The 8,357-nt window shown below is 41.3% G+C and overlaps 1 long non-coding RNA gene and 1 pseudogene across 1 annotated transcript; both read right to left on the reverse strand.

Annotated features, from left to right (window-relative positions):
• Positions 1-552: 552 nt before the first annotated feature.
• Positions 553-1,612, reverse strand: LOC116355065 (iduronate 2-sulfatase-like; annotated as a pseudogene).
• A 487-nt stretch (positions 1,613-2,099) lies between these two features.
• Positions 2,100-8,068, reverse strand: LOC109864501 (uncharacterized). Its single transcript, XR_004204311.1, has 4 exons — positions 7,887-8,068; positions 6,410-6,586; positions 3,965-4,162; positions 2,100-3,615 (listed from the first exon to the last, which is right to left on the reverse strand). It is a non-coding gene; the product is annotated as an uncharacterized LOC109864501 (long non-coding RNA).
• Positions 8,069-8,357: the final 289 nt, after the last annotated feature.

The raw sequence follows: 8,357 nt of genomic DNA on the forward strand, positions 1-8,357 counted from the left end.
GCAGGCTAAATCTAGACTAGGCTTCCTCTTTCGTAATCGCTTCTTTCACCCCAGCTGCCAAACAAACTGTGATTCAGATGACCATCCTACCCATGCTTAATTACGGAGACGTAATTTATAGATCGACAGGTAAGGGTGCTCTCAAGCGGCTAGATGTTCTTTACCATTCGGCCATCAGATTTGCCACAAAGGCTCCTTATAGGACATCACTGCACTCTATACTCCACTGTAAACTGGTCAGCTCTGTATACCCGTCGCAAGACCCACTGGTTGATGCTTATTTATAAAATCCTCTTAGGCCTCACTCCCCCCTATTTGAGATCTACTGCAGCCTTCATCCTCCACATACAACACCCATTCTGCCAGTCACATTCTGTTAAAGGTCCCCAAAGCACGCACATCCCTGGGTCGCTCCTCTTTTCAGTTTGCTGCAGCTAGCGACTGGAACGAGCTGCAACAAAACACTCAAACTGGACAGTTTTATCTCAATCTCTACATTCAAAGACTCATTCATGGACACTCTTACTGACAGTTGTGGCTGCTTTGTATGATGTATTGTTGTTCTTAACTGACTTGCCTAGTTAAATAAAGGCTAAATACAATTTTAAAAATGAGATGAAGGGCTCACCTTATTTGCCACTCTACTTGTCTGTCGGTCTCCAACAGATGCTTCCGATAGGTTATTTCGAGAGAATAGTTGATCCTAGCGAATCCCACATGTGAGACATCTCACTCATTATCAGAAATTCAGGGTTACGTAAGTAACCTTAGGTTATTTTATTATTGTAGAAAATCTTTATGCTCGCAAAACTAACCCTACTGGTCTCATCTGTGATTCAATCAAACTTAGCACACTAACTCCCACAGACCCCTTTTCACTTTTTATCTTAGGCACACGCTAAGACAATGTGTGTGCCTAAAAACCCATGTACTGTAGATACTACAGGTTAACCATAATAGCAGCAACTAATATCTTAACGGTTAACTACAAACAACATTAAGTGCCCTTATTGTAACTGTGGGACATTCAATATATTCATTAAATGTTAAGTCCGTTCTGAATATAGCAACAATTCAGATCTTCCCTTTTAAATAGTTAATTATCGAAACAAGGCATTATCATGACATCCCTTTAGATTTAATCTCTGCAGTGACTTAGAGGTGGTGTTTGAGGTAAGGGTGTTCAGCTGATGATGGTCCTGGCCCAGCTTGCAGAGTACAGGTTGTGGTCCTGGCCTGGGTCTCTCTCCATGAGGTACAGTTCCAAAGCGTGGATCACCAGGTCAGTCTGGAAGCTAGCAGGGTCGAAACCCACCCACAGGGTGAAGCGGTAGTCCCAGGAGAGCAGAGTAGCCTATCACCTGGAATTCCTTCAGGTTAGGCAGTTCAGAGTTCTCCTGGGGGGTGTCTGCAGGCCTTGGGATACTGGCTGCAGTCCTTGCTGTAGTCTAGGTGCTTGAAGGAGTAGGCCAGGTTGTCTCCCTAGGGTACAGAGCTCCACGTCGAAGGAGTTGTCAGGACAGGGGTGTGGGGGCTTCAGCCCAGCCAGGTAAGACACTGTGGGGAAGACATCTAGCAGCTCATTCACATTCCTCCAGTGAGAGTGAGATAGTCACAATCCATCAACAGAACTGGGAATAACAATGTCACATAGTAGAGAACAAACTTCTCTTGCACCATCTGCCCTGTGGGAGAATGATTGTCACAGGAAGGAGTCAGAGGAATATGAAAGTCTCAAATTACTCAATGGCTTCCTTTCCTTCACTGTACCAATGTCTGATAGGGGGAAAAAAGACTGGATAGGTTTCCAGCATACTGCTTTCCTCTGTCACACCTTGCAAGATCAGTGCTAATTATATAATAAAGTATAAGAGAAGTACACACAAGGAATTAAAACTAGTTACTAACTATATGAGTGAATACCTTGTGTAAAGTGATGCTGTGCTGGACCAAACACATCTATGTAGGGAAAGATCTCATCCCCTGGCGGACTGCAGTCACACCTGGTACGTAGAACATTAGGGGAAGGCGAGTGGCCACGTCAAAGTTGCTGTATTTGGCCCATTCCCCATGCTACCCAAGTGACCATCCTTTAAGAGAAAGGAATCATATTTTACAAAAATGACAATGTAATTAAGCAATCGGACAACATAAAATGTATTATTGGCCATGGTATGCAACATACAGGCATGGAATAAAAAACATGTAACTATGTAACTATAACTCATTTTACATACCACGCTCCTGTAAATCAACCTACAGTTCAGTCAAGACAACATATCAGTCCCTCCAGGATTTCGGCAGGGATTTTTTGTGATATTTGTAGGCAAAAATTCTGACATTTTGCACGGTAATATGCAATGATTTTGTCCAATTTGTTGTAGAAATGCGCTGACGAGGGAAAACATTTGTTGACGTGTGGCTTGATTGACCCATATTATGTGGTAAATTAGAGGTGATTGGTTGAAATTGCATGCCCTCTTTATAAACTGTGGTGATGGGTCAGTTTTATGCGATGATTTGACTTTTTTTAATGCAGAAGTGCAGTGATTGTTCAAATTTGCAAGCCCTCGCATAATATGGAGGGAATTGTTGATTTTTCAACAAAAAAAACATGATCACAGAATCCTGGAGGGACTGATATATGCTATGAATGGATCCAAGCTGGTGAAGTAAATCTTTGTCAACTCAGGAAGGTGAAGGCAGAATTTTGATGTTCTCACACCCCCATCTAGTGGCTAAAGAGTACCTCAAGTACTGCCATTAACAAACCATTACAGACACTAGGGGTTCGTTCAGTTTGATTAAACGTTTGGTACATTGTGTGACGGTTCGTACTGAATGACATGTTTCTGTACGTTTGGTGTGTGGCTTGGATCAATGAGTGACGTATTTAAAGGGCAGCGGTGTATTTTGAATCGTCATACCAACCCACGACCCAACTCCTCCCCGTTTTTCAACTTGTCATTCAGAACAGCAACGTTTCTATTTAACTGAACACTGCACACCATTTTTTTCATACTGAACCCAGCCCAGTTTAGGACTGGGCTATATGGCCAAATTACTTTACCATGGTCTGAAGTAAAGACCACATCATTGTCTTTAGCCAGGCCCAGATCATCCAGAGTATTTGACAACATGCCCACTTGGGAGTCCAGGTACATCACAGAGACATAATATTGCTGTCGAATCTGGAGCTGAGTCACAAACATTGTCTGATGAAGGTCTCTGACTGAAAGATTTTTAACTCTGGATTTATATTAAACAATATATATTCTATAATGAGAGAGTGTCTTGACATAACTTCTGATGCTGAATCACTAACACAAATATTAATAGTATGTGGTATGAAACCAAAAACGGCTCTTCAAAGGGTTCTCCTTTGGGGACAGCCGAAGAACCCTTTTAGGTTTTAGATTGCACTTTTTTTCCAAGAGTGTACATGTATAATCAACCTGGAATTCCTTTGGTATTGGTTCATATGTGAAGCTGACATTCATTGAACATCTTCCTTATGTCAGTCCAGGGATTGTAGGTCATGCTGGGGAGGCCTTTAGGACCATCAGGGTCTGAAGCCAGGGTCATCTTATCCAGGGGGTAGAGCTTCAAGACCTCCTAATACACACAAAGTTTGTTAGGCAATTGGCAAAGCCTTTCATCAGTTAACAAATCATACCAATCTACATTAGGGCTCTCCAACCCTGTTTCTGGAGAGATACCCTCCTGTAGGTTCACCCCAACCCCAGTTGTAACTAACCCGATTCAGCTTATCATCAGCCATTTATTAGAATCAGGTGCGCTTGAATAGTGTTGGAGCAAAAACCTACAGGACGGTAGCGCTGCAGGGACAGGGTTGGAGAGCCTGATCATTCTATTGGGGGAATCATACTTGCTCATTAATACCATCTGATTGCACAGTTAAAAAGTCAATGTCTGAAAATAAGGGCAGCTGCAGGTGCGGTACCTGTGGGATTCTGAAGGGAATGTGAGGTTTGTGGAATCCAACAGCCAGAAATAAGTGCTTCTCAGAATCCCTTGTGGACTTGAGCAGTCTGACAGCCTCTGCGCTCTCCATGTCTGGTAGTGTCCCCAGAGGGGGTTCTGACACATTCACTGAGCACAGCAGGTTGACATGCAGTTGGCCATCAATGCCCTTGCAAACCTAAACAAACCAACATTTTCTTTAGCTAAACAACATTTTACATGTATGAATGTGAAAATGCACAAAAAAAACATCTTACGATAAGCAGTTTGAGTATTACACAGAGAGATGGCTCAAAACAGGCAGGCAGAAGCATCTTTAGCCATTATATCTTAAAGATAGAATCCGCAGTAGGAAGAAACAGCGCCACTGTCACCCTACCAATGTTGTTTTTGTTGAAAAAGCGGTGACAAGTCTTGCGCAATGTGGTAAATAAAATAAAATAAATACAAAAATGCAGTCCATATTCTGCTGTTCTATTCCTGTGCAATGATGTCCGAGGGAAAAAAAGTGATCCGCTGTTTTACGGTATCCACTAGGGTTTCCATTTGGAACCAGAAGAATATTAATTCAGCAGAGATTTGAAAAATGTACCGGACCCAAGGGCATTGGGTGAGTAACCTGATTAGGGCCTCTACCCACAGTTGCTAAGAATGACAGAAATCACATTTAGATTAAGGTCATTCATATTAACAGAACATGCAAATGGAAGATGCAACGATTTGTGGTCCTTGTTAACAAATTCTGATGTGCACTTTGAAGATGTTAGAACTGTCCACATTGACTTTTCCTCAGCTAACAAGAATAACAAACAGCAAAATCACTAGCCCCCATAGTATAAAAGTTTACCTATACTATTGGTGCGCTTGTCGAGAAAGAAAGCCTATTCCAAACAGACTCTGGGACATCTGTGGGATGATAGATCCCAAATTCATACAACCAGGCCTAGGCTACATAAACAAAAGAAAAGTGAAAAAGAAAAGAGTCTTACGAAACAGACCAGAACATTCATTTAAAAATGTTGATAAACTATTATTTACATTATAAAGTTCAGCAATACACATAAGGCAGTAGGCTTCACGTGAATGTTAGTACCATAATGCAATTAGCAGGGCAAAGTGTTGTTAAAAGCACACCGCACATGCTAGCGGTTTCACGTGACAGAGATGATGCAACAACTAGCATGGGTTGCTAATATGACACGGATTGTGCCTTTGGCTAATGGACAATGAAATAAAGTTGATATAAAATAATTGCCTCCACGGATATGGTCTGATTTTGGCTAGGCTTCTTTAAAGCAAGGTAAGATATGCCTCATAATATGCAGTAAAATGTTCAGGTTTCAAACAATTAAGTACATGTTTTCAAAATGCATACTGCCTCCAGCTCATTGCAAAGTGGTGTGTGTGATGCGCTGATGAAGCCTGCCTCCTGTTGTCTATGCATTTGCTGTTTGAGATGCTGTAGCAGCAGCTCTTGCTCTGTCTGACAGGTATTCCACTCAAAGGCTCTGTATGTGTATGCTGTACTCGTGATAAGAGACAAACTAATATACTGTACACATGGGCCAATTTAGTTCCACCAAATTATGCAAATTAACCTATAGACCGATACGCATGAACAGTCAAATGTATTTACATCCACTGGTATTTACATCAATTAATAGGCTTAAAAGCATTTCGCAATGGGCTTTTTCCTCTCCCGGTGGACAATTGACTGGCAGCAATTTTATTTATCAGCTTTTCAACAATACATTAAAAAAAACTATTTAAAAAAAATACTGTCCAAAACCCGGCTAGTACCGGCTAATGGAAACCCTGGTTTTCTTAGAGTAGCATCTACACAATTAACTTCTTTGTTGTAATATCGCAAACAGACGTGGCAGTTTCACCATTAAGGATTCCAGCTTTAAATGAATGTTTGTATACTGAATTGAATCCATTCACTATACTGAATAGTACCCATTAAATATACAAACATTCATTTAAGTCATACATGACCAGAGCATCTGTAGACTAGGGAGACACGGCAGCAGTCAAGGCAAACCCTGACCTTCCTATTATCATATTTGAAAGAGGGAGGATGATAAGGAGGTACAGACCAGCTGTATGGGTAATCATCTGAGTGATTGGCGGCTGGCTATGCCTTCAACACAAGCACATAAAACAGTGATAGTAGCACAACACAATGACTCAAGGGGACAAGTATTAACAAGGCAACTGAAACAGCCTCTAGCTATTTGAAAGCTCTCACATGAGATCCTGCACCAAATAAGCAGGGAGATATTTGAAAAAAACTGAAAAGAGTGGATATTAGTGCAGAAAACCAGAGAATTGTTAACACATTTTTCAAAGTAGACTGATAAAATAAAATTCACCAACCACTAAAAACATTAAGTAGGTCTAGAAAAATGGCTAGGATATTTACCTGGATGAAAGACCTTCCCCACTGGCATAGTGGTGTAGCCCTTTGAACTTGAAGCACTGAGGGAGAGTTGTGTAGATCCCTGCATGGACTCTCCAGTGGGAGATAAAGTCATAACTTGGTTGTGTCAGGTCTACGACTTGTTAGTAAGGAGGTCCGACTTGGTGCACACACTGCTTGCTACAAATTGAATGACAGAAAGAAAGAAAAAATTGTGAAGAAGAAAATAGATTCAATTATACAATTACAATGGATTGCAAACTTAAGTTGGCTTGGGCTACATAACTACATCACGTATCTGCTGTAGGCCTATCTGGGCATATGCGTTTAAGATAGACATTGCGTTTAGAGGCAAGATGATCAATGTCCTGTTTCACAACAGGATCCCCGTAGTATCCTAATGTTGGTCTCATATCATCAGCTATGATGAAATTAACATTTTGTCAGTCTAAAAGAAAACAAATGAGTGTTACAATGTTGCCCCACCATAATCAGCTACAAATGTAGCAAGCGGAAGTGGATGGAGTACAGGGCTCAACGTGTCCCTCAAGGAGGCTAAAATGAGATTTAGACTTGGAAAAGTTGAATATTTTCAGAAGGAGTTGGGTAATTGGTTAAGGGAGAGGAGGATTGCAGGGAAAGAGAGAAGAGGTTGAAAAGACTGAGGCAGGCAGAGGATGGGTTTGTATCTGGTGAAGCTAGCAATAACAAGGGAGAGGGTATGTCAAGGAAGCTTGGTGCCAAGTTCAAACACAGACAGCCTGACGCCAGTTCGAGTTCCTGTAGGTGAAATGGAAGGGGTAGATGGTGTTGTGAGGAGCTTGGAGCCTGTGCCTTGCATTGATGGCCATGGTTATGACCAGGCTTCCTAGCGTCATAGCAATGGTTATCAAGTCACAGGACATATATGTTGTGGTGGCAGCTGCAAAATAGTACTTGGGGGTACAACATTTGACTTCAGAAGAGTTACAGGGTGCGTTGAGTGGTAGTGTCCCGTCCTCTCAGGTCGTTGATTTTAATGAGTGTAGGGAAAGTTGGGAGGGTAATAAAAAAATATATTTTAAAAATCCCGTTTCCCCCTTTCTATCGAAAAGTGTAATGGATTTTAAAAAATTACCCTGCCAACTAAACCTACACTCGTTTAAAAAAAAAAACACCCCTTTGTCCCTATCTGATCCTACTCCAGGCAGAGGCCTGGGAGGACGGGACACTACCATTACATTTCAGTTAGGTGCGGTAATGCAACATATTGGATGCTAACCGCCGTTAAACCTCACCGAAGTAGAAACGTAGTAAGCCGCTGAACACACACCAGACATTGAGCAACATAGCTACATTATAGTTACAACACAACAACATTGCAACAGTGTGTTACTGAGCTAGAATTTGGCAATACGTTTGTACACTATATATAATAAGTATTTAAAAAATGTATCAACTAGGTTAATGTTGGGTTAGGAAAACTTGTGAAATTACTTACTAATTATACAACAACTCAGGACGCAAATACATTTCTGGACAGACAAAGGCAACATAAGCTAATGTAGCTTGTGCATGGTCTAGAATGTTATTTCATGGAAATAAACAGCATAAAAACACGCGAGAAGTATTCAAGGTGTCTCTCTGTCTAAACATAGCAGCGTGTCTGCTTGAAAAAATAAACTGTTCAGGATTTTTAAATGGCAGTTGAAAACCAAAAAGGTGCATTACTGCCACCAACTGGACTGGAGTGTAAATCCATTACACTGATACAAAAAGGGGAAAAATAAAATTACCCTGCCAACTAAACCTGCACATGAAAAAACCCACCACCTCTTTGACCCTATCCGATCCTACTCCAGGGAGGACGGGACACTACCACTCAACATACCCTGTAACTCTTCTGAAGTGAAATCTCATATACCCAAGTACTTCTCTGCAGCTGGCACCACAGCATGTATTTTCTGTGATT

The sequence above is a fragment of the Oncorhynchus kisutch genome, linkage group LG19 (assembly GCF_002021735.2).
Source record: "Oncorhynchus kisutch isolate 150728-3 linkage group LG19, Okis_V2, whole genome shotgun sequence".
NCBI classification, from domain to species: domain Eukaryota; kingdom Metazoa; phylum Chordata; class Actinopteri; order Salmoniformes; family Salmonidae; genus Oncorhynchus; species Oncorhynchus kisutch.